General features: G+C 40.8%; 2 long non-coding RNA genes across 5 annotated transcripts; one reads left to right on the top strand and one right to left on the bottom strand.

Moving 5' to 3' along the window:
* Positions 1–140: 140 nt before the first annotated feature.
* LOC138739959 (uncharacterized) lies at positions 141–26253 on the bottom strand. Of its 3 annotated transcripts, XR_011342608.1 has the most exons (5): positions 21993–22393; positions 14143–14265; positions 7632–7690; positions 3232–3429; positions 141–347 (listed from the first exon to the last, which is right to left on the bottom strand). It is a non-coding gene; the product is annotated as an uncharacterized lncRNA (long non-coding RNA). The 3 variants fall into 3 exon arrangements; XR_011342609.1 differs by lacking the exons at positions 14143–14265; positions 21993–22393 and adding an exon at positions 26007–26253; XR_011342610.1 differs by lacking the exon at positions 14143–14265.
* On the top strand, positions 22551–27827 carry LOC138739958 (uncharacterized). Of its 2 annotated transcripts, none has more exons than XR_011342607.1 (3): positions 22551–22658; positions 26047–26152; positions 26382–27827. It is a non-coding gene; the product is annotated as an uncharacterized lncRNA (long non-coding RNA). The 2 variants fall into 2 exon arrangements; XR_011342606.1 differs by having other exon boundaries at positions 26047–26557; positions 26678–27827.

Raw genomic sequence — 27827 nt, 5'->3', positions numbered from 1 at the left:
ATTGATGATTAGCTGGCTTACAGAAAACTTGGAATTAAAATAATTTTTGGATCATTGCAGGACTTCAAAATATTTTATTTATATTAATTTCTGGATGGGCTGAGAGCACAAATGCTACATTTATTGATGATCTAAAAGTAAGTGGGGTGACATGTTCTGTGGAAAACATCATGAGATTGTAAAAGTATTTAAATAGGATCAATGAGTGGACAAGAAGGGGGCAGACAGAGTTCAATGCAAAATGCCTATAAGGTTATTTACTCTGAAAGGAGGAATTAAAAAGCAATTTACAATCTAAATGGAGTAAAATCACAAGATGTTCCAGCAAGTGTCTTGAATTCTTTTACCTGAAATACATAAAGATAGTATGCTGATGCAGACAGTAATTAAGAAGTAATTAACTAATGTAACATTCACCTTTATTACAAGGAATATAGAGTCTGTAAAGAATAAAGCAATTTAGAGAACACTGGTGAGCCGGCACTTTGAGAATTGCATGCAAATTTGTTCTCTTCATGCAGGAAATGATGTACTTATATTGGGGGCAGTGCAGTAACCTTCCTTAATGACTATCGACCTGTAGCACTTACATCAACAGCGATGAAATGCTTTGAAAGGCTGGTGATGAAGTGTATCAGCTTCTGTCTGAGCGGTGAAATGGATTCATTTCAGTTTACCTATCATTTTAATAGGTCTACATTGGACTTTTTTTTTCCACAACTTTATTTATTTGTTCAACAAGGTTATTACATACAATAGAAAAAGTACTTATTGTGAACAATAAAATTATTTTTATATATAAAATAAAAAAGAGAAGAAACCTCCTCTCCCCCTCTCAGCCAACTCTCTTTAGGAGAGCCAAAAAGAAAGAAAACTAAGATATAAACAAAAAAAGTGTTTACTAAAATCTAATCAAAGTAAATTTAAATGTAAATATTCTGAATATAAAGACAAATTATTAAGAAAAAAAGAATAATTATCATGTAAAACATAGTATTTTTTCCATTACCAAACAAGATTTCATTTCATTATGCCATCTATTAATATCAATCACATTAGCATTTTCCCATGTACTTGCAATACATTTTTTTGCTACAGATATACAGAAGCAATTTGAAATTTATCTAATCCCAAATCATTCAAAGGCTTCAACTTACCCAACAAAAATATTGTCAGGTCTAAAAGTATTTTAATCTTATACAAATGTTCCAAAATCAATTGAATTGCTTTCCAAAACGATTGTATATGTACACATAACTAAACAGCATGAAAAAAAGTTCCAACCAAATTACCACATCTAAAGCAAGAGTCTGATTCACTAAAACCATATATTTTTTTAACTTTTCAGGTGTTAAATACAATTGATGTAAAAAAATTGTAATTAACCATTGCATAACAAACATTTATCAATCTAGTAACACTCTCATGACAAATATCTAACCAGTCATCCTCAGAAAAAATAAAATTAATATCCTTTTCCGATTTAATCTTAGATTTATCCCATCCCTTTTTTTCCATACTCCCCCATAGTATTTGGTACATCAATGAAATATATCCCTTCTTTGGTACAGTCACAAGAAAAGATTCAAATTTAGTCAATTTAGGTAAAATCATATTTCTACCAAATATTTGTTTTACTAAAGATCAAAGTTGATAATAAATGAATAAAGAATTCTCATTAATACAAAAATCTTCACTCATTTGATTAAAGGATAAAAATTTACCTTCTTTAAAACAATCCCCCCAGATTTTTTATACCTTTAGATTTCCAAGTAATAAACATTGATTATGCATTGAAAAAGGAATGTTGATTATTATATAATGGTGTTAAAGTCAATAATTTACCCTTAGAACCTATCGTTCTATTTTTTCTCATCCATAACTTCATTAAATGCTTTAGTATAGGCACATTATATTGTTGTAATAAATTTAAATTCCACTGAAACAAAAATTGATGTATTTCAAATTCAAAAATATCCGTCATCTCAATTTTAGCCCAACTAGGGGGCCATTCCAAATCCATTAAAGAACTAATAAATTTAAATTGAGCTGCCTCATAATAATTTTTAAAATGTGGTAAACGTAATCTAATGCATATTTCCAGGTTAACTTATTCAAAGCTACTCTCAGAAATTTACCCTTCCATAAAAATTCCCTAATCATTTTATTTAAATCTCGGAAAGATTCTTATTAAGTAAATATGGAATTGACTGAAACAAATATTGTATATGTGGAAAGATATTCATTTTAATTGTATTTATTCTTCCAATTAAATTTATAGGAAGATCCTTCCACTTAATGAAATCAGCTTTGATCTTTTTCATTAACAGTACATAATTTAATTTATATTAAGATTGATAATCAACATCTACATTTATACCCAAATATTTAATTCGATCAGTGCACTTCAAATTGATAATATTCTTATAAACTGAATAATCTCCTTCACCTATCGGTAATATTTCACTTTTTTCCCAACTAACTTTCTATCCAGACAAAGATCCATATTGTGTTAAAACACTCCTTCAAGTGTAAAAGTGACTGAGCTGGATTTGTTAAATACACCAGTACATCATCAGCAAATAGATTAATTTTATTCTCCTCATCTAAAACTCTCATACCTTGTATCTGTGTATTTTGTCATATCAGCTGTGCTAAAGGTTCATTTACTAATGCAAACAAAGCTGGGGACAAAGGACAACCTTGTCGAGTTGAACGAGTTAATTTAAAAGGTTCCGAGATCTGACCATTTGTCAATACTCTGGCTATTGGTTTATTGCATAAAGCTTTAATCCAACCAATAAAAGAAGGACCAAACTTAAATTTATCTAAAATTTTAAATAAAAAGTTCCACTCAACTCTATCAAAAGACTTTTCTGCATCGAGAGATATCACCATCGGGTGATCAGGGCATTGTTGGTATTTATTAATCAAACTAATCACTCTAAGAATATTATCTGAAGCATATCTATTCTTTATGAAACCTGTTTGATCAACATTTATCAACTTAGGTAAAAATTTAGCCAATTGATTCACTAATACTTTAGCTATTATTTTATAGTCTACATTTAACAAAGAAATTGGTCTATATGAAGACACCTTAAATGGATCTCTATCCTTCTTAGGTATTACAGTAATTAAGGCACTAGAGCATGATTCAGGTAAATCATAATGTTCATTAATCTGTTGTAACACATCTCCAAACACTGTAGATATATCATCATAAAATACCTTATAAAATTCAACCGAAAACACGTCATCACAAGGTGATTTTCCATTTGGCATTTCCAACATAGCCGATTTAATTTCTAAATCAGTAATAGGAGCCTCCTGCTCCAATATATCTTCTTCTAATACCGATAATTTCAACATCGATAAAAAGGAGTCAATCGATCCACTCTCCTGTTTTTCCTCGGAACTATATAATTTCTTATAAAATAAACAGAATTCATCGTTAATCTCAAAAGGTTTGTAAGTAACAGTCAAATTTCATCTAACTGCATTTATAACCCTTGATACCTGTTCTTTCTTTAACTGCCATGCAAGTACCTTATGTGCTTTCTCACCCCATTCATAATACCATTGTTTAGATCTATTTATCGAGCATTCAAATTGATAAGATTGCAACATATTCCATTTTTTTATTTTTTTCTCACGTCTCTCTGAAATTCCTTTTCTAATTCATCAATTTGTTTCTCTAATTCAAGATTCTCGGTCAAATAATTATTTTTAACTTTAGAGATATAACTAATTATTTGACCTCTCAAGTAAGCTTTCATAGCATCCCACAATATGAATTTACTCTGAACGGAATTAACATTTTCTTCCAAGAGATTGATTTTCTTTTAATTCAATAAATTCCACTTTTTTTAACATCGTATTGAATCTCCAACAAGAAGCTGCATGAACTTTTTCAGAACTCTCATAAGTAAAATACAACAAGGAATGATCCAAAATTACCCAACTTTTATATTCTGCTTGCAATATTTTCCACTGTAAATGTGCCGATACTAAAAAAAAAACATCAATTCTAGAAAAAGATTGATGTTTAGATCAATAAAAGGAGAATTCCTTCTCTGTTGGGTTGAGACGTCACCAAATATCCACTAAATTAAAATCTTTCATCAAAGCTCAGATTTGAATTGCCATTTTAGATTTTTTAACATTTTTTGGAGATTTATCTAATAAAGGTTCCAAAGCAGAATTAAAATCTCCAACCAGAACATTTTCATTAGCTTGTCCCAGAAGCAAAAATGTATCCGAAATAAATACTTCATCATCCACATTCAGTGCATAAATGTTGAGTAAAGTCTAAAATTAATTTAAAATCTTACAATTCAATTTAAGAATACATCCTGCATTTATTTCCATTGATTTTAATTCAAAAGGTAAATTTTTATGTATCAAAATTGCTACTCCCTTAGCTTTAAAGTTAAATGAAGAAAAAAAAAACATGTCCAACCCAGTCCCTCTTCAATTTCATACTTTCTTTTTCATTCAAATGTGTCTCCTGTAAAAAAGCAATATCAATTTTCATCTTTTTTGATATATGCCAAAACTCTCTTACGCTTGATTGGGTTATTTAATCCCTGAATATTAAAAGTAGCAAATTACAAATTTGACATATCTAATACAATTACTAAATACCAAAAATAATCACAAAATTAATAATAATAGTTAAAATTGTTATTTATATATAGAACCCTCAAATTAAAATATATAGGCCCTCCAAATAAAAATAATATTTGTTAATAAAGAAAAACAAAAAAAAAACTACCAAAAGGTAATAACTCCCTACAAAAAAAAATTGGGTGTGGATTACCCACTAGTGACTGATGACTAACAAAGAAATCAGTGCAATCCCTTCCTCCCAGCCAATCAAAAATATTATCATATTACAAAAACAAATCAGCCTTGAGATTCCAGTCCAGATGGTGAACTCATTTCAAGAGTAGGAGAACTCTTTCCATTCCTGTTCTTTCCACTTCTGCCATTCTTCCCATTTCCAAGACCGTCGTATTTTTTTTCGGAGATAATGGTCGACTTCTTCTTTGACCTCTGACATCTGGCAGCAAATTAGCAAAAAACATTGCTTCATGCTCATTGTCAAAGAATTGAAACTGATAGTTTCCATAAAACACTTTCAACACAGCAGGGTAACGAAAAGTAAATTTGTAACCTTTACGCCATAAAACATCTTTAACTGGATTAAATTCACATCAGCGTCTTATGACATCTTGACTCAAATCAGAGTAGAAGAAAACTCTACTGTTCTGAATTATCTTTGTCTTGCATTTTGAACTGCAAGTCGAAGAATTGTCTCTCTATCCAAACAGTTCAAACAACAAACTATCACAGCTCTTGGGGGTTGACTAGATTGGAGTGTTCTTCTTAAAGCTCTAGGTGCTCTTTCTAATACCATTCAATCAGGAAAAGACTCTTCCCCTAACATCTGATGAATCCAATATTTAAAAAAAAATGACAGGATCTGGCAAACCCACAATTTTCACATTGTTTCTTCTGCTTTGATTTTCCAAATAGTCTATTTTTTTTGTGAATTCTCTTTCCCGGGCTCCTAAATCTTCAACTGATTTTTCCACCTTTGCTATTGTTTCTGTATTGGATTGTACTTGTTTACATTCAGAAAAGGAAGCTTCAAATTTTTTAAAGTTTTCCCAATTTTCTTTAGCTTCTGCCTTAACCACAGTTAGGTCTGAGTTCATATCAATATTTATTTGTACCAGCTGCTTCAATTGACCAGTAATGATATCCAAATAAGAAGCAATACCTTCAAACATCATATAAACAGGCTGAGATGCAATTTGCAATGCAGAATCCGGTTCCGTAATTTGTAACTTACTTTCTTCCAGCTCTTCTTCCATTTCCTGTGCAGTGGCCGAGTAAGGTAAGTCTTCTGGTTGTACATCAAAAGGCAGCATTCTAATAGTCTTGCTGCGCACCCAACGACGACCCCCCGACTTCCTCAGGGGGTCGTCACTGTCCTCCACCCGCAGACCATTTTTAAATAAAATTACGGAATCCTCCATAATTAGCAGCGCTACTCACATCCACAGTCGCTATAGACTGCGTGTCTTGCGTCACAGTCCTCTTTCTCCATGCTTCCATCTCTTCCAATGGGGTTGTTTTTTGCAACAAGCCTCCAGGCTTGTGCCCAACTTATCGGAAGCGTGCTTCTTTCTCCAGAAAATGGGTCGAACCAGCGCCATCTTGAAATTGGTGAGTGGCTGCTACTTTAACTTTGGTCCCCACTGGTGATCGTTGAGGCTTGGAGATCACTGAAATCAAGTCCGAGGCTGTTCCAGGTCATTTTGGCCCCAATTCTTCTGCACTTTGAAACTGTATTTTCTTTTGTAACTGAGACTTAGTTTTTTTTACATTAGCAGCCATAATGGCTCACCAAAATATCAAACTAAAAATTAATATTTTAAAATTGAAAATAAAGGGTTAAAAAAAAGGTTATATAAAAGTCTGACCAGGGAGGACAGGGATTACATGTCTAGTCTCTATGCCATCTTGCCACGCCCCCATCTACATCGAATTTCATATAATTGGCTCTACACAAAGCCCTGGAACACCTGGACAGCAAAGATACATACAACAGAATGTTCTTTATTGACTAGAGTTCAGTATGTAACACCATCATCCCCTCAAAACTGATCAGCAAATTTCCAAGACCTGGGGGTTAACACTCCACTGTGTAATTAGATCATGGATTTTCTAACCTCCAGACAATAATCAGTGAAGATCAGTAATAACTTGTCCTCCACAATCTCCATCAGTATCTGAGCACCACAGGTTTGTGTTCTTAGCCCCCCCCGCTCTACTCACTTTACATCTACGACTCTGTCGCTCGGTATGACAATAACACAATCTACAAATTTGCTGTCAATACCACGGTAGTGGGTGGTATAAAGGGAGGAAATGAGTCAGCATACAGGATGGAGATTGACAACTTGGCTGAATGGTGCACCAACAACAACCTTGTACTCAATATCACCAAAACTAAAGAGCTGATCGATGACTTTGGGAAAGGAAAGCCAGGGGTATACAATCCAGTAACTATTGGTGAAGACAGTGAGCAAATTTAAGTTCTTGGAAGTCAGTATCTCAGAGGTTCTTTCCTGGACCCAATATACCAATGGCATCTTGAGGCACATATGTGCCTCTACTTCCTTAGAAGTTTGTGAAAATTTGGTATGACACCAGAAACCCCAGCAAATTTCTACAGATGTGTGGTGGAAAATGTACTGACTGGCTGCATCATGGTCTCATATGGAAAGCCCTGAGCATAAAGCCCTCCAAAATATAGTGGACACAGCCCAGAACATCACAGGCAAAACCCTCCCCTCTATAGGTAGCAATGTCATCTGAGGGCAGCAGCAATCATCAGATAGCCATACCATGCAGCACATGCTCTGTTCTCGTTGCTGCCATCAAAAAAGAGGGATAGGTGCTTCAAGACTCCACCATCAGACTCTTCAATGACAAACTCAATCAGAAACTTATTTAAGGACTCTTACTTGTGCGTTTTATTGATTATCTCTGTTCTCTCTATATTGCACAGTCAGTTTATTTACATTCATTATCTATTTACACTTTTATTTATTTACCTGTTTATGCTGTGTACAGTTTATTTTTGCACTACCATTTAGTGGTAAGTCTGCCGCACCTGCAGGAAAAAAAGGAATCTCAGCATTGTTATGCATGTACTCTGACAATAAATCTGAAATATGAGTGCAGAGCATGCTCATTGATTTGATTCCTGAATGGAAAGGCTGCTGTATGAAGAAATTTTTAGAAAATTTTGTATTCTTCTGTGATTGTCTTTCATATTTACTTATGGAATTGAATGAGGCATTTCAGGCCGCTCAAAGAGTAATCCCATTAATTGTAGCAAGTCAGAATTTTGGTGCATAGGTTCATTGTACAATGTTTATGACAATAAAGTCAATATCATACAGGTTTGGCAGGTGGGTGGGAATCAGAATATGAGTGCAAAGATTAGAGTAGAAGGACAAAAAGCATGATGCCACATGCTCAGAGTTGGTGAGGAAGGACAGGCCAGGGACAAAACATAAAGCTAGCTAATTAGAGGATTTGAAATGTGTCTGCAGTGCATGTCGAAAGAACCAAAGACTTGTTGATCCAAACTAAGGCTTTTATTAACTAAAAGAATGGAGCATATCACAAGTAGGTCGACCAGTCCTGAATGATCTGGTCTGGCTAGGAGCAATCCTTTAAGACCTGCCAGTAGGTGTGGCTACACTCTCAGTCAATCATAGTCATTCTACACTACAATCTGTATATATATATATATATATATATATATATATACATATGCACATTGGTGATAGAATCTGAACTATCACATTCACCCCTTCTTTGTGAACCGACCCCAGGGTGGATGGAGGTTAGGGGGTGTCAGGGGGCCTGACCATGTGGCGTGACCGTTGTGGCTCTGGGATTGGGGTCGCCGGAGTTGTGTCGCCGGCAGGCCTGTAAGGGTGCAGCCACTGCTTCGCTCAATTCCCCAATGGCGTTGTCGACAGTCTGGCCTGAGCTGGTGGGGTGATGCTGGTCCCTCTGTTCAAGCACATGACTTGGGGGAGAAGGAATAGGGGGAGGTTGGGTTGGAAGCACTGCTGGGCCTGATCCGGCTTGGGTTAGGACCCTTACTGAAACTGCGTGTCCTCCCGCCCATCCGGGTACTCAATGTAGGCATAATGCGGGTTCGCATGGAGCAGAGTCACTCTGTCAACCAAGGGGTCATTCTTTGAGTACTGGACGTGGCGTCATAAGAGGATCAGACCAGGAACCGTGAGCCTGACTTGGATTTCCTCGGAAAGAGAATATCCTTTCATGGGGGGTGGCATTGGTCACGGTGCATAGGAGGGAGCAGATGGAGTGTAGGGCACTAGTGAGCACGTCCTGCCAGTGAGAGGTGGGAAGACTTTTGGACTGGAGGGCAAGTGTAACTACTTTCCAGACGGTGGCATTCTCGCTTTCGACTTGCCCATTACTGCGTGGGTTATTGCTGGTGGTCCTGCTTGAAGCAATACCATGGTCCAGAAGGTACTGCTGCAGCTCTGTGCTCATAAATGAGGACCCCATCACTATGGATGTAACTGGGGTACCCGAAGATGCTGTGCAGGGCCTCTATAAATGAGGAGGCAGTCATGTCCGAGTAGGGCACAGCGAATGGGAAGCAGGAGTACTCATTGATGGCTGTAAGGATATAGGTGTTACGGTTGATTGATGGTAGGGGCCCCTTGAAGTCTATGCTGAGACGCTCAAAGGGGCGGGTGGCTTTGATGACATGGGTGTTCTCCAGTCGGAAGAAGTGGGGCTTGCAGTCAGCGCACACCGAGCATGCTTGGGTCATGGAGCAAATCTCCCCGACCATGTAGGGCAGGTTGCAAGCTTTGACAAAGTGCGTGAACCTAGTGCCCCTGGATGACAGAGCTCCTCGTAGAGTTTCTGCAGCCTGATCAGTTGTATGTCGGTGCAAGTCTCCCTGGAGAGTGCATCTGGCAGGTCATTGAGTTTACCTGGCTGATACAGTATGTCTTAATTAAAGGTGGAGAGATCAATTCTCCACATGGCGATGTTGTCATTCTTGATCTTACCTCGCTGGGTATTGCTAATCATGAAGGAGACTGCGCGTTGGTCGGTCAGCAGTGTAAAGCATCTGCCTGTGAGGAAGTATCTCCAACGACATGCTGCTTTGACTATGGCCTGGGCCTCCTTCTCGACAGAGGAGTGTCGGCTCTCAGGACCCTGGAGAGTTCTGGAGAAGAAGGCTACCTGCTGGCCGGCCTGGTTCAAAGTGGCTGCCAGTGCAAAGTCGGATGCATTGCTCTCGACTTGGAACGGAATGGACTCGTCGATGACGTGCAGCGTTGCAGCAGCAATGTCTGATTTGATGCAGTCGAAGGCCGATCTGGCTTTGATTGACAGGGGAAAGGAGGTGGTCTTGATGAGTGGCCGTGCCTTGCTGGCATAGTGTGGAACCCATTGGGCATAGTAGGAGAAAAAACCCAGGCAGCGTTTGAGTGCCTTCTGGGTGTGGGGGTGGGGAAAGTCCATAATTAAGCATATCACAAGTAGGTTGACAAGTCCCGAATGACCTGGTCTGGCTTGGAGCAATCCTTTAAGACCTGCCAGTAGATGTGGCTACACTCTCAGCCAATCACAGTCAGCCTATACTACAATCTGTATATATGTACATATACACATTGGTGATAGAATCTGTACTATCACATTTGATTAATGCCAGGTTTATTAGGAATAAAGGGGATGACCTTAGAACATAGATCAGTATGTGGAACTATGATATGTGGCCGTTACTGAAACTTGGATGGAGGAAGAGCAAAATTGGCTATTGCAGGTACCAGGGTCTAGGTGTATTAAAAAGAATAGGATGGGAGGTTAAAAAAAAAACATGGGGAGGAGGGAGTAGAATTACAGGTCAGGGATAGTATCATGGGTATTGAAAGGGAGGGTCCACTGAGTCAGTGTGGGTGGAAGTCAGAAATATGAAAGGTGCTCTCACTGAGCTGCGAGTAGTCTATAGGCCGCCAAATAGCCTTTGGGATACTGAGGAGCAGATTAGTAGTTAAATCTTGGTATAGTGTGGGAAATACAGGATTATGGGTGATTTCAACTGCCCTAATATTAATGGAGCCGAAACATGGGTCCTCTACCGGCATCACCTATGGCTCCTAGAACGCTTCCACCAGCGTTGTCTCCGCTCCATCCTCAACATTCATTGGAGCGCTTTCATCCCTAACGTCGAAGTACTCGAGATGGCAGAGGTCGACAGCATCGAGTCCACGCTGCTGAAGATCCAGCTGCGCTGGGTGGGTCACGTCTCCAGAATGGAGGACCATTGCCTTCCCAAGATTGTGTTATATGGCGAGCTCTCCACTGGCCACCGTGACAGAGGTGCACCAAAGAAAAGGTACAAGGACTGTCTAAAGAAATCTCTTGGTGCCTGCCACATTGACCACCGCCAGTGGGCTGATATCGCCTCAAACCGTGCATCTTGGCACTTCACAGTTTGGCGGGCAGCAACCTCCTTTGAAGAAGACCGCAGAGTCCACCTCACTGACAAAAGGCAAAGGAGGAAACACCCAACCCCAACCCACCAATTTTCCCCTGCAACCGCTGCAACCGTGTCATCGGACTTGTCAGCCACAAACGAGCCTGCAGCTGACGTGGACATTTACCCCCTCCATAAATCTTCATCTGCGAAGCCAAGCCAAAGAAGAAAGAAGAAGAATATTAATGGGCACCAACTGACTAAAGGGAGATAGATGGGGGATGAATTTATCAGGTGTGTGCAAGAAGGATTCCTGACACAGTATGTGGACAGGCCAACAAGATGAAAGACCATATTGGATGTGATTGTGCAGAATGAACCTGGTCAGGTGGCACACCTCTTGGTGGGGGAGCATGTTGGTGAGAGGGACCACAACTCCCTTAGTTTCAACATAGCTATGGAAAAGGATAAAAACAGTCAAAATGGGAAAATGCTTAACTAGGGATGGGCTATTTATGAAGGGATGAAGCAGGAACTAGTGAGAGTAAATTGGAAACAGATTTTTAAGGGTGAAAGCACAGAGTAATGTGGAGGAAGTTTAAGGAGTTCAGGAAAACTTTGTCTCACTGGGACAAAATAAGGTAGGAAAAGGGAACCGTAGCTGATGAAACTGGTGAGTCAACTAGTCAAGAGGAAGATGCAAGCATATATTACATATGGGAAGCAGGAAACAAGAAGGGTTCATGAGAATATATGGTAGCCACGAAGGAGCTTAAGAAAGGACTTAAGAGAGCTTGAAGAGGGGGATGAGAAGGACTTGGCCTGTAGAATTAAGGAGAACCCCATGGTATTCTATGCATTCATGAAGAAAAGTTTGACATGAATGAAGGTGGGGCCACTAAAGAATAAAGGAAGAAACAAATGCCTGGAGGCAGATGAGATTGGGGAGGTCCTAAATGAATACTTTGCTTCTGTATTCAGAAGAGAAAAGGACCTTGATCATTGTGATGTCAAAATAAAACAGGCCTGTGTGTTGGACAATGTGGAAATTAAGGAAGTAGAAATGTTGGATCTTCTTAAAAACATCAAGGTTGATAAGTCCCCAGGGCCAGTTGAGATATACCCCAGGTTGCTGTGAGAGAAGAGTTAGCTGGGGCAGTTGCTATGATCTTTGAATCCTCTTTGCCCCCAGAGGATGTGCCAGAGGATTGGAGAATGGCAAGTATATTCCCTTTGTTTTAAAATAAAAGGTAATAGGGAGAATTCTGGGAATTATAGACTGGTGAGTCTTGCGTCAGTGGTGTGTAAACTATTGGAGAGGATTCTTACGGATAGGAACTATGAGAATTTGGATAAGTACAGTCAACTCAAGGATATTCAGTATGGTTTTGTGAAGTTAAGGTCATGTCTCACAAGTCTAATTGAGTTTTTTGAGGAAGTAACAAAATAAATTCATGAGCATAGGATAGATGATAGATGTGGTCTATATGGATTTTAGCAAGACATTTGACAAGGTCCCCAATGAGAGACTCATTTAGAAAGTTATGAGGAATGGGATTTGTAGAACCTTGGCTGGGTGGATAAAAAATGGGCTTGTAGGAAGAAAGCAGAGAGTAGTAGTGGAAGGAAAATATTCTGCCTGGAGGTCGATGACTAGTGGAGTGCTGCAAGTATCGGTTCTGCAACCCCTGCTCCTTGTGATTTTTATAAATGACCTTGATGAAGAGGTGGAAGGACGGATCAGTACATTTGCAGATGTACAAAGTTTGGAGGAGTTGTGGATGAAGCTGGAGGTTGTAGATGGTTACAAGAGGATATAGATAGGATGAAGAGTTGGGGAGAAAAGCAGAGATGGATTTCAATCTTGATGAGTGTGAGATGATGCATTTTGGAAGGACAAACCAGCAGGCTAAGTATAGGGTTAATGGTTGGTTACTTAGGAGTGACCTTAGAGTATAAATCCAAACATCCCTCAAAGTCACTGCCCAAGTTTATAGGATAGTTAAGAAGGGCAATGGGATGCTGAGCTTCATGATTAATGAGGGATTGCATTCAGGAGTAGAAAGGTTATGTTGCAACTCTACAAATCTCTGATGAGACCACACTTAAAGTATTGTGTTCAGTTCTGGTCACCTCATCATAGGAAGGATATGGAAGCTATGAAGGGGATGCAGAGGAGATTTACCAGGATGCTGTCTGAATTGGTAAACAAGCCTTAAGAGGCAAGGTTAGCAGAGCTGGGACTTTTTTGATCATAGAAGAATGAGAGGATACTTGACAGATCTACAAAATTATGAGACATATAGAGAGGTTGAGGCAGCCAGCACCAGTTTCTCAGGGCAGGATCATCAAACATCAGAGGACATAGGTACAAAGTTAAGGGAGAGAAGTTTAGAGGAAACATCAAGGGTAAGTGTTTTAAGTTGTGTGTGCCTGGAATACCTTGCCAGCGATGGTGGTGGAAGCTGGAACACTATGGGGATTTAAGAGACTCTTAGACAGGCACATGGATGAAAGAAAAATAGAAGGTTACAAGATAGGGAGGGTTTAGTACTTTTAGGAAGGAATATATGGGTCAGCACATCAAGGGCAGAAGGTCCTGTACTATGCTATATTCTACCATTATCATCTGCCCCATTAATTTGTTCTGTAACCTATTCTTCAAGCATTGCAATTAACTCCTCCATTTGCCTGCATGGATGTGGCAAGTGACAGTGGCCAAAGATGACTGATGACCATTTAACCTATGAGGGAGTGAAGGGGTGGGGGGAGAAGTAGAAAGCTGGAGTGCAGGCCAAGATTGGATCATCAATGATCTCACTAAAGGGAAAGTAGAACTGAGGAGTTAGTTCCCTCCTCCTTCTCCTGCTTTTCTTCCAATGACATCTGCCCTCAGTTCAGAATTATTATGCCAATTTAAAAAAAAAAGTCCATCTACTCGGGAAATTAAAATCAATTACTTCCTGTCACACAGAAGTAAAATATTGAAAAAAAAAGTAAATGCTGGAACTACTCAGCAAATCAACCAACAACTGTGCAAAGAGAATAAGAATTAATGTTTCAGATCAATTAAACCTTACTGACAAGGAACGTGTCTCTTCTTCCTTGGTTGCCGACGGACCTGTGTGTGCTCAGGTTTTCATGAAAATAATCCCATCTGCAGCCAGTTATATGCTCTTGGACAACAAATCTATTTCAGCAAGCTGGGAGCGAACAAAACTGGTAAATAAACAAAATGCTATACATATTCTAATTGTCACATTTAAATATGTATCTAGTTGCCACACATGCATGGAGATCAGAATAGCCTTCCAATGGACAGCAGACACCATGTAGTAAAAGGAATTAATTCAAGTACACATGGCAAGGAGCAATAGGGAAAGATATGGGCACAATCATTGGAAAGGCCACTAACCAGGAACAACAACGTTCCCCCTTGCAAATCTTTTCTGACATCTGAGGAACAAAGAGGATGAGAGAACACTGTGATTAATTTCCCAAGAGCAGCAACATATTTTGACTGAGAAGGCATATGAACCATTTGAATCGGATCTAAGTCTATCATAATTATTTCAATCATGAATTTTGTTTGAGTATTATGAAAGCAAAATTGGCAAAAGATAAATTTTAACATTATCATTATCATTAATGTCATTGCAGATGGTATTTACATAAAGGACATGCACAAAACAGAGGCTTAGAGAGGCAATAAAAGAAATGGCATGAAAAATAATGAAAACAAAAATAAAAGATTTATTCGTCTGATTGTCAATCATGTCATTATTTTCATTCATAACAAATCGTTGAGAGTAAAAATATATTCTGCTGAATGATCTAAATGGCAGTACATGGTAAAACTGTGAAATGTAGATAATTAGTTAAATATATTTATTTTATTAATTTTTTTATCTTTAAGTTCATTTTCTCTTTGGGTTTTCATGAGGGAAAAGGTTATGGAACCATTTAGGATAAGAGAAGCAAAAGAGGTGATTATGGAAAATGTAGGGATTAGGAAAGAGGGGATATTGGAACTTTTGAGGCATATAAAGGTGGATAAGTCTCTGGTTCCCAACAGGATTTTCCCCAGGACCTTAAGGGATGTCAGGGAGGAAATAGCGGAGGCTCTGACAGTGATTTTTCAACAGTCACTAGAAAGGGGCATGGTGCCGCAGGATTGGCGTGTTACAAATGTGGTTCCTCTGTTTAAAAATGGCTCCAGGTGCAGGCACAGCAATTATAGGCCAGTAAGTTTGACATCAGTGGTTGGTAATCTAATGAAAAATATTCTTAGAGATAATATGTATAAGTATCTCGAAGAGCAGGGACTGATCAGGGACAACCAACATGGGTTTGTGTGGGGAAGGTCAATTTGATAAATCTTGTTGAATTTTTTGAGGAGGTGACTAGGAAGGTTGATGAGGGTAGAGCAGTAGATGTAGTCTATGTGGATTTCAGTAAGGACTTTGATAAGGTTCCACATGGAAGGTTGGCAAGGAAGGTTCAGGCGCAAGGTATTAATGTTGAGATAGTCAGATGGGTTCAATGGTGGCTAGAAGGTAGATGCCGGAGTGTCATGGTGGATAACTGTTTCTCAGGATGGAGATGGAAGCCACTGACATGCTGTGTGCCTCAGGGATTGGTGTTGGGTCCCTTGTTTGTCATTTACATTCATGATTTGGACGGTGGAGTAGTAAATTAGGCTAGTAAATATGCGGACGATACAAAAATAGAGGGAGTTGTGGATAATGAAGATGGTTTTCAGGGACTGCAGAAGAATTTGGACTGCTTAGAAGAGTGGACTGAAAGATGGCAGATGGAGTTTAATATTGATAAGTGTGAAGTGCTTCATTTTGGGAGGAATAATCAAAATAGGACATATGCAGAGAAGGGGAGGGCATTGAAGAATGCAGAGGAACAGCGGGATCTTGGAATAACAGTTCATCGTTCTTTGAAAGTCGATTCTCAGGTGGATAGAGTGGTGAAGAAGGCTTTTTATATGTTGGCCTTTATAAATCAAAGCAGAGAATATAGGAGCTGGGAGGTGGTATTGAGACTGTTCAAGACATTGGTGAGTCCAAAATTAGAATATTGTGTGAAGTTCTGGTCCCCAAATTATAGGAAGGATATCAATAAGGTAGAGAGGGACCAGTGAAGATTTATTAAAATGTTGCCTGGATTGCAGTATCTAGAATACAAAGAAAAATTGAGTAGACTGGGTCTTTATTCATTGGAATGTAGAAGGTTGAGGGGGGATTTGATAGAGGTATTTAAAATTATGAGGGGGATAGATAGAGTAGATGTGAATAGACTCTTCCCCTTGAGGATAGATGCGATTGGAGCGAGGAGTCTTAAGTTAAGGGTTGGGGGGAAAAGTTTAGAAGTAATGTGAGAGGGGGCTTCTTTACTCAAAGAGTGGTGGCTGCGTGGAATGACCTTCCAGAAGAGGTGGTTGCAGCAGGGTCAATTTTGCCATTTAAGAGAAGGTTGGATAAGTGTATGGATGTGAGGGGATTGGAGGGTTATGGACAGGGAGAAGGTAGGTGGGACTAGAGGAGATCACTTAAATCAGTGCGGACTAGAGGGGCTGAGATGGCTTGTTTCCATACTGTATTGTTACGATATGACAAGAAAGAAAGGTGAAACTAGGTGACAATTCATCTATTTATAAATGCTATTTTAAAATCTTACTCAAAGAAACAACAAAATGAGTAAATAGATTTCACACACATGTCAATTTGTGAAAGATTCTTTTCATCTGGGAGATTGATGCGTAAAGAGATGAGGAGACAATAACTCACCTTGAGAGATGCACTCAAATTCTGAGCTAGAAAGTACTGAGACAAAGATAAGGGAACATCATTGCAAGCATTATAAATAAGAGTCAAAAATACTGGATGGTTAAGAGCAGCCATTGATAGCAAACAGACAAAATATGAAGAGACTGATTAGAACACAATACTTTTGAGAATTCAAATAGCTGGCACCATTGTAAAATGGAAGAACAGGGGTTCTAACTTTTTTTCTTTCCTCTCACATACCACTTTAAGTAATCCCTATGCCATAAATGCTCTGTGATTAGTAAGGGATTGTGTAAGGTGGTATGTGAGTGGGAAGGGAAGTTTGAGAATCCTTGCTCTAGACCCAATTGTTACTGAAGTATTTTGCTTGAGACAAATTGTCATTGGCCCATTTCCTTTGGAGTTATGAAACCGTGCACATAACGAGTCAATTTAGTATGATTAAAACAGTGGTTTTCAAACTTTTCCTTTCCACCCACATACCACCTTAAGCAATCCCTTACTAATCGCAGAACACCCATGGCATAGGGAATATTTAAAGTGGTATGTGAGTGGAAAGAAAAGGTTGAGAACTACTGACCTAGAGAGTCCTTCATCCCAAACTTATGGATAAGACCCTGAACCTGTCCATCAGACTCACCAACAATGGTCATTGCAAAATCTAATGGGTTGTTCCATGTTATCCTTGTACCCAAATTAAATCAAGCACCATTTATTTTGATTCTTAACAAGATCTTCCCACCCGTTATCTTTTCCTATATATGTTTGTATTGAGATTGAATACAAGTTTGTTGTGTCTACTGATTTTTGTTTAGAATAACTGCACAATATTAGATCTAAAAATTCAAGATTATTCATTCAAGGGTTTGTATCATCACACTTATCCTTCTCTTCTGAGTTCAACCCATTAAGTTGCCTTGCACTCCATGATGAATTGAATAACATTTACCACCATGAATTTTCAATGAAGAGGAGAATTTCTTCATCATAGGTTGAAGTAAAATTTACTCCAAGCTAGTTCAGTGCAATGACTTCATCATCATTCATTCCAGACCAGTACATTGAGGTGAATCATTGATTGCTCCTAATTGAATGGAGCAGAAATAAAAAACATTGATTCATTTTAAATATAATTTCATTTGCAATTTCCTGGGCTTGACTTCCGAAGGCCTTGAGTTTTTTCATAATGTCACAGTTTGATGGTCATATTTCACTCTATTTGCTTATGAGAGTTCACAATAATTACTGAAATCTTTTGTACAGTATTGCTCTGGGGAAGATCAGGTGACTTTGGACAGTCCACGGAGTGTTTCTGGAACCCTTTAACCTCAAGGATTAACAATAAGATGTGAACAATGGAAAATGCCCACTGTTTGAAATCTCCATGCTCAAACTCCATTACCCCTTCCACTAATGCAGGAAAATGCATGAAAATGAACATAGAAGTGTTCTTAAATCAGTGTGGCTCTGGGATAGCAACTTTGATAAGAAAACCACCAGCAAGAAGCCCTAAGCAAGATGTAAAGAACAAATTTGCCTTCATGATTTGCAACCATGGTAGATGCACAAAGTGACAGGTCCTGCTAAGAACCATTGCTTGAAGTGCCCAGGTTAAATAGAATGATGGCCCTCAAAAGACCAGGCGATGGATGAGTTTGTGACCACCATTTCTCTGATGTCCATGTCTCAGCCACACGTTAGAATGCACCACCACAGGAATCAAGGAAGAAAACAAAATAAAAATACATTTTTCACCAAAGGAAGAATTACTTACCTGAGTGGAATGTTCTTTGTTTGACTCTCTTCACAATGGTTCATCAAGTAAGGCAGGAACAGATCTTAATCCTTTGGCAAACACTTGCTAAGACTGTTAAGCACCACACTATTTGCGTACAATGAATTTGTGATCAAAACTTGTCAGAGTAATGACAATAAATTATCCTGAGTGATGATGAGAAAGTGTTCTTGCTGGTGTTCAGGCATATTTTTCCCATGGAGCACTGCAGCTAAATATTAAATATGCAAGCATAGCGACTGCTGCGGCAGCGCTACAGAATAACGAGACGTCCACACAGCATGAGGGTGAACAAAATAATTACTTTATTGGTTTGAATTCACCGTGTCTCTGCGCTGGCTCACCCACTTTCATTGACGTACCCACTGGCTTCCAGAAGTGATGTCATCACGCTGCGGTGTCACTCACTGGCTAGCAGGCCGCTATGCAGAAGTAGAGGGCTGCTTCACCCACACGTGGCGCTAGGCGCAGGCTTCTTCTTGGCAGCGAAGGGGAGCCTGTGGTATCTTGGACTGGCTGCGTGTTGCGGTGATTTGGCCTGTTTACTCGCACGGTTGCTCAGCCTGCTACACCTCCCACTGCAGAATCACTGCTGAACCCTGAGCTGTCTAACTTACAGTCTTTGGGTGGTACACCTCTTTGCTTGACCCTGGAGTCTGGGGCTGGCAGTTCAAAGTCCAGGTGTGTGTCTTTGAGGCAGTTGACTGTGAATCTGTCCTGTCTGCCGCCAATGTCCAATGTGAACATCAGGCCGTCTATCCATAATATCCTGAAAGGGGCTTCATCCAGGCACTGTAGGGGGGGTCCCTTGTTGTCCTCTGTGTACAAAAACATAATGGGTGGATTGCAGATCCGCTGGAATGTGGCTGGGTGGTGAGCCGTGTCTGGACTGTGGTGGGGGGGGGGGGGGAATTGACCATGCACTTGCTCCCTCAGCCTGTGCAGGTCGTCTAACCTGCTGATCTGTGGGCCATGGGGTTGAATGAAATGTAGACATCCTGGAATGGAAAGCGGTGTGCTGTACACTATCTCTGCAGATGATGCTGGCAGGTTCTCCTTCTGTGCCATGCAGACCCTGAACAATATCCACAGGAGCTCGTCCATCCAGTTTGGCCTGGTCAGTCGGCCTTTTAAAGCGGCCTTCAGATGGTGGTGAACCGTTCGACCAGTCCATTTTCTTGGGGATGATAGGCTGTCATATGGTGGACCTGGCTGCTGCAGAATTTAACCAGGTTGGACCAGAGGGAGGAGGTGAACTGCACTGTGATGTGTGTCGGGACTCAGAAACATGCGACCCAGGTGGCGAGGAAAGTTCAGGCGAATGTCTCTGTGTCGCACATAGCCATAGGTATCGCATCTGGCCAGTGGGCGTATCTTTCGATGGTCGTGAACAGATACCTCAAATCCTGGCTCACTGGGAGGGGGCCGACGATATCAACATGGATGTGTTCGAACCTGCATTGTGCCAGATTGAAAGTCTGTAGGGGGCCTTTGGTGTGCCGAGCCCACAAGGTAACGTCTCAGCAGAGCTCATTCCACATAAACTTGTCCATGAGCAGGCAGACCGTGATCTTATGGAGGGGTGCGATGAGCTGTGGATATGGTCGAAAACCCGCCGTCGCCAGTGGAGATATCACACAGCAGGGTTGGTTCTCCTGGTGCAGGGCAGAAATCTCTGTCCTTTAGGCTGGTGATGGCCGCACAGTACACCTGGATGTCTGCGTCCTCCCTTTGGTCCTTGGGGAGCAGGGTGACGTCGAGCCCTCCATAGATTGCGGTGAAAGCAGGCCAGGACAGTGTGTCGGCTACTACATTGGCCTTGCTGGCGACATGGTAGATATCCATGGTAAATTCCGATATGTAGGAGAGGTGCCATTGTTGTCTTACTGACCACAGGTCCAAGACCTTACTCAGTGCGTAGGTCAACGGTTTGTGGTTTGTGTAAGCAGTGAACATTCTCCCCTCTAGTACATAGCAGAAATGCCATATCGCCACTTACAAGGCCAGCAGTTTGTGATTGAACACGCTGTATTTGAGCTCTGGTATCCTGAGGTGCTTACTGAAGAAGGCAAGTAGTTGCTAGTGTTTGTTGACCCATTGCTTTAGCACTGTGCTCACAACTCTGTCTGAAGCGTCCATTGTGAGGGGCAATGGGAGGTTGGATCCGGGTGTGTCATTATCTTGGCCTTCACTAGTACACCTGGACATCCTAGGGGACAGAATGCCATCCACCTTTATGGACGAAATGCTCACGCTGGCAGAGGACCACAAGCCCTGCCTCATGTTTGAGCAGGCATTCTTAGAGCAGATGCCTGATGACATCCAGCTACTGGTAGCGGATACAGAATTTAGCGACCCCCACATGGTTGCAGAAAATGCAGACATTCTCTGGCGCACCAAGAGAGAGATCAAATCACGGCCGGCGTTTCCTTATCGACATGGGAGCAGAGGTCAGCGTCATCCTGCCAACACTTTTAGAGATCTGAATGCGCCCACAAAGACCAATCCTGCGGATGGCCAACAATACTGCTATTAAGACTTTCGGCACACGGCGTGTACCAATATGCCTTGGGGACAAGACATTTTGCCTGAATTTCACACTGGCCATGGTGGAGAAGCCAATCCTCAGCGCAAATTTTCTCATAACCTACAGTTTATTTGTGGACCTCAAAGCTAAGTGCTTCATGAACACCCAGATTATCCAGCTCGCAGCCACCAGTGCTCAAGACCAGAAAGTGGCCAGCATTACCATTTCCACTGATAGGTTCCGCCATTTTTTGTGTGAATTCCCATCTATTCTCAGGCCCAAGTTCACGACCACCATGTCAAAACATGATGTGGACCACCACATTCTGAGACAGGGGCCCAACCCTCCATGCCAATGCCAGATGACATCCCCCAGACAAGCTGCAACTAGCCAAGGAGGAATTCAAATGAATGGAAGAGCTGGGGATCATCCATAGGTCTGATAACCCATGAGCTTCGCTTCTTTACATGGTCCCCAAGGCACCTCAATGATTCAACCACCCCGGACCGTTACTCAGTCCCCCATATACAGGACTTCACGGCCAACCTGCATGCTGCAACTGTTTTCTCCATGGTTAACTTAATGTGAGGATACCACCAAATCCCCATCCACTCAGATGACATTGGGAAGATGGCCATTATCACGCCCTTCGGACTCTTTGAGTTCCTGCGCATGCCTTTCAGACTTAAAAACGCAGCATAGACCTTCCAGTTTCTAATGGATGCAGTGGGCAGGAACCTGGACTTTGACTTCATCTACCTAGATAACATCCTCATTGCCAGCAGGAACCACCATGAACACAGTACCTACCTGCGCAAACTCTACTCCCACCTGGCTGAATTTGGCCTCATGGTCAACGCAGCAAAGTGCCAGTTCGGCCAGGAGGAGATCGATTTCCTCGGCCACAGGATCACCAAGGACAGAGTGACACTATTGCTGGAGAAGGTAGAGGCAATTCAGCAATTTGCAAGGCCCAACATGCTCAAGGGCCTCCAGGAATTTGTCAGTATGGTCAATTTTTACAACCGCTTTTGTTACAGAGTGCTGTGTGGTGCATTAACCTATGTGTTGTGTGGTTTTATGTTAAAAAAATGACAGTTTGCCTTTAAGAGCCAAGGTGAAAGTGAACTGCTGAGAGAGTGGGAGATGGACTGGGCACGTGCAGAAAATTATCTAAAAAATTCTGGACTTGGACAAAAAACCACCACTGGGTATGACTGTGGAGTGGAAGGAGGCCCAAAACATGAATCATTGACTGGAAGACAGTTTAGAATGTTGGACATTTTAAAAAGGGATGAACATTCTGAAGGCAGCCAGAAGGATCTGGACCAAGCCATTGTTCCTCTCTCTGCAAGCAAGCAACTCAAGAAGACAACTTCAAATTTTGTTCTCTGTCTCTCTCAAAGATCTTTTGGCTTCAGCTTACCAAACAAAATGAATTTTGTTTATCTTTGCTTCAGTTGAGATCGAGGTTTTGTGAGTCTTGTGTGTTTCATGTCTAATTTTTTTCTGTGGGCTGGTTGGAAATATACCTTAGATTTTAATTACATATGTTATATTTAGGATGGGGAATTTATTAATTTTACACTGTTATAGAAATTTGCATAGTAACCAGTGGGCATTGGTATAAAAGGGGGGATTTTGAATTAAAGTTTGAAGGTGAATTTTTGTTAATAAAGTAATTTTTTATCTTTACTCCTGTGTGATATGCCTTCTTTGTAGTTGCTGGTTTGATCTTGTAACACTTTATACCAGCTGCAGCAAGAATCATCCACCCCCTCTTTTCCCTGATGACTTCCAAACAGAAATACTTGGCCTGAAGTGAGGAGGCAGCCACGGCTTTCGAATAGACCAAAGAAGCCATAGCCCATGCAAAAGTCTGTAGTCCAGCCCAAAACTAACATTCCCATCTCTCTGACAGTCGGCCACAGCAGTGGGGGGCATAGTTGAACAGCTGATCGACAGACATCGGAGGCCACTGACTTTTTTCAGCCACCATTTACGAACCCCCAAGTTAAAATACAGTTCTTTTCACCGGGAGCTCCTAGCCCTTTACCTTATAGTCAGGCATTTCTGCTACTTCCTCGAGATCAGGTCTTTCATCGTGTTTACCGACCACAAAACCACCACCTATGCCTTTTCAAAAGTTTCCGACCCCCGGTCGGCCCACCAGCAACACCTCTTGATGTATGCCTTGGAATTCACCTCCAATATTCAACATCTCTCTGGCAAGGAGTATGTCATCAATGACGCCCTCTCATGGCTGACTATTTAGTCCTTGGACGAGGCCTAGACTATTTCAAGCTTGCACAGGTCCAAGAAGACGACACAGAGACACAGGCTTTTTGCACAGCCATAACTGGCCTCCACTTTGAAAATGTTCCCCTGCCAGACAGCAATTGTACTCTACTCTGCAATGTGTCCACTGGCCAGTCCTGGCCAGTTATTCCAGAGCAATGGAGATGACATATCTTCGACTCCATCCACATCTCACAGCCGTCCATCAGGACTTCAGCTCACCTGGTTACTGCACAGTTTGCTTGGCTTACAAAAACAGGTCCATGAGTGGGCTCAAACTTGCACATATTGCCTGGGTTCCAAAATCCACAGACACACAAAAGTTCCCGTTCAACAGTTCAAACCACCCAACCGCCGATTCGACCACATCCACGGCGATATTGTCAGCCCTCTGCCTGTTTTACGAGAAGCCCAGTATCTCCTCACAGTGGTTGACTGAGCCACGAGATGGACAGAGGCCATTCCCCTCAAAGAAACATCCACAGACTCCTGCGCCAGGGCAGTGCTCACATAGTGGATATCCTGGTTTGGGACACTGGGCCATTTTACGATGGACAGAGGAGCACAATTCACCTCGGCCTTGTGGACACAGCTCAGTTGCCTCCTTGGAATGAAATTCCACCACACCACCCACAGTCCAACAGCCTGGTAGAACGTTTCTACTGCCACCTAAAGTTGACGCACACGGCCTGCCTGACAAGACCCATCTGAGTGGACGAGCTCCCATGGGTGATCTTTGGTATCTGGACAGACCAAAGGAGGACCTCCAGGCCTCCTCAGCCAAGTTGGTGTACAGAGCTCATTTGATGATCCTCGAGAATTCCTCCCCGCCACCAAGGGCACAGACACAGCAGGATAGGCAGCACTGCAGAAACTGAGGGACAGGTTGGGCTCCCTTGCACCACAGCCAGCTGCCCACCACAGACACCACCCCATCTCCATTCCCGCAGACTTAAATACAATGGACTATGTGTTTGTTTGCCGATGTGTGCACTCTGCCCACCTCCAGTGGCCCTAGAAAGGCCCTTACAAGGTGAACTGCAGGAGTAGCAACACGTTCTTACAGTTTATAGCCGAATGCCTGAATCCCGTGCATCTCGACCTCAGCCAGCCGGTTGCCCTACAGCCAGCCAAGCATAGGGGCAGGCCCCTTAAGGCGAAACCAACACAGGACTTGGGGGCACAGCACACTATTGCCGGTTCTGGAGGGGGGGCGATGGGGATTGTGTGGCGGTGCACATCTCTGACGGCAGGCGCACCTGCTCCACGTGTTACAGTTGTGGCAGTGGAGCAGCTGTGTCAGGATGGCACTGCCGGGATTGTCTTTTCTGCTGACTGGGTCGGGTCTGCATGTGTGCGGGGCAACTTGACATGGTTTCCAGTATGAGGGCGGGACTTTCCCGTGGCCTTATAAGGCACAGCACAGGAAGTTTCAATAAACAACTGGAGTACAGACAAGCACACTGAATACTGGTCTTGTTCTTTTTAGTGTTGTACAGATCTACCAGGTCAAAACTTTGCATCTAAAGGATACAGGGATTATATACCTTTCAATTTGCAAAATTACTGCTGTCCCTAAACCCCCATAAGTTTCTAAGCATGACTCCAAACAAGTTAAAATGCAAAATGTTGTCGAGGTTACAGGATTTGCACTTAGAAGTAAAATTTAGACAGGTAAATGGATGGGAAGGTTATGATCTGGGTACAGGTCAGTGGGACTAGACAGAATAATAGTTCAACAAAGACTGGAAGGGCCAAAGGCCCTGTTTCTGTACTGTCGTGTTCTAGGTTCTATAGAATAAGTTAAGGTTTTGAATTCACTTATTCTCAGATCAATATCAATTATTAAAGCTAGCTAAAACACTTCCAAATGGCTCCATGACAAAGGAAGGAATAAGATTCAATAGCCATTTTTGGCTAATTAAGAATGATATTGGTACTTGTTGCAGACAAATGGTATTTGTGAAAACAACTCTAATAGTAAAGTAAACCACTGAACTAAAACAAAGGACAATAAAATACATAAAATCGATAGATAATAAAAAAATCACTGTAAACCTGGTGCAAAAACAATAGTGTAGTCAGCTCTTCTGGGCTGTCAGAAGAGTCCATAATGGATGTAACAGGGGAAGTTCAGGAGTCTGAAAGTCACTGGAAATAAACTTCTTGAGCATAGAAGTGCTGAATTTCACTGTTTTGCACCTTCTGCTTGAAGGTAGCAGTAAGAAGAAGTTGTGATCAGATTGAAGGGGATCCTTTAAGATGATGGCTGCCTTTTTAAGATAGCATCTCACATAGATGTCTGTAAAGGATGGGAGGTCAAAACCCAAGATGGACCTGCAGACTTCTGAGTTACTGGGCTTTTGAAATTTCAAATGAGGCTGTAATGCAATCAAGAGTGCACCTGTATAAACATTTTAGAGTATTTGACAACATGCCAAATCTCCTCAGACTCCATAAAAAGTAGTCATGTACCTTCTTTACAGTTACTTCAATTATAAAAGATCTTTAAAAATATAGACTCACAGGAACTTGAGGATTCTGACCTTTTCTACCTTCTTCTCAGGCTACCCAGCAATTAATGTCAACTCATGCCAAGGCAGCATCCAATTTTTCAATACAAAATGTCAAATTGGAGTCAGATATCTTGGAACATTCAAGTCAAGGGTGAGGTGAGATGATGCTCTTCCTCCCATCACAGTTAACTGTTTCTTTCATGTAACAATGGAAGGGTCTAAACAAGGTAACTACAATAGAATGTGGCAATAAACAATGATAGTACTGGGATCCCGCTAATCAGCCGTTCCCCTTCTTCCAGTCCCCAGCAGATGTTTTCAATGCTGTTTACATACGGAATCTCCTTTGTATTATTTCATTCATTCCCAATTATGTTTTGGACAGAATTACAGCATTGCAGCCATGATTTCAAATATAAGGTGGCAAAATATTACACCAAAGAACATAGAACAAAACTGAAACCAACGGCAGTGAAAAGAAAGTTGAACATTTCAGTCCTAAATGTTCCTGCAGGGATAGCCTTGGTCCAATCAATGATAGAATCTCTGACTTTCTCTTAGGTATGGGTTGATTTTCATATTATTTCACTGTTCAATCCCATTCAAAACTTCAGCAGTGAAGCAGCTTGTGTTGGGAAATAACATAGTTGTTTAGATAATCATCTTTGCTTGACTTCTTAGAAAATGCAACATCACAGGCGAGGGTTACGTTGGGGTGCATCTAATATACACTGCTTGCACTGAATGTGAAAATATTTTTGGAAAAGGTACATACATTTGTAATAGAGACTATTAATTATACTTTCTGTTCATTGATGATTTTTAATAGAGAATAAATCTATTTTGTTAACAGTAGCTGTGTAAAACATTCTCCTTCACTTTTCTCCCCCAACTTTGCCCTGGGGATTTTTTTTGTATGCTTTACCTGCCCAATGGTTTAATTTTATTGATTTACTGTAATGGGATTTTTAATGAAAAATTTGGCAAACAACTGTGAGAGATCCTGACCTTAATTTCAATTGAACCCTCATGGCCCACGTTTAGCAAGGAAAAAGAAATGGGGTCGTCCATACTTTAATAAAACCTGCCCTCAAATGCTTAATTTAAATTAATGTTTATATCAAAGGGCACTGATTTGCTAAACCTGGGTTTTGCATTGAACAGATAATGCAAGTGAGCAAAAACTGTTGGAGATCTATAATTATGAACAGGAAAGATTTTAAATGAATAATTTTCTGCACACAATATGACGTAATCTTGCAAATTTCTCTTTCTTGCGAGGTATTTACTTTTGCAAGACAATGATAGCATACAAAATAAATATATTAATGCTCTTATTAAAGACATAATTTTACCTTGAATCTTGGGTTAATTAAGTGTAAACCCAGGAGAATATTCCAAATGCATTCTCACTTCTCTCTTGCAGCAGTTGAGATCTGCTTTGTTCTTTCCTGTCCTCATTAGCTGTGATGTTATGTTTTACATCATGAAGAATGGATAACTGAAAGACAAAGCGTTCTTCTAATATCACTTAAATAAGCTAAACTTACCCTGATTTCTGACAGGTTGTTTGTCCTTTGGAATGAGAGTTTATTGTCTTGATCATACTGTATGTACAATATGCAAATGCATTGATGATCTTCCTGCTTGCTTCAGCTACATAGGTATATAAAATATATTAATGAAAAATAAGTATGATTTCAGTTATCATGCAAGAAAAAAAAGACTAATATAAAAGGATATTCAAAGTAGTAGTTAATGCAAATAGAGTAATGTTTAAATTCAAATTTATATTTATTGTCAGAGTACATGCAAGAAGATAATTTTACCC

The sequence above is a fragment of the Narcine bancroftii genome, chromosome 7 (genome assembly GCF_036971445.1).
Source record: "Narcine bancroftii isolate sNarBan1 chromosome 7, sNarBan1.hap1, whole genome shotgun sequence".
Lineage (NCBI taxonomy): Eukaryota > Metazoa > Chordata > Chondrichthyes > Torpediniformes > Narcinidae > Narcine > Narcine bancroftii.
The sequence above is the reverse complement of the archived record's forward strand: the minus strand, read 5'-3'. Positions and strand labels throughout refer to the sequence as shown.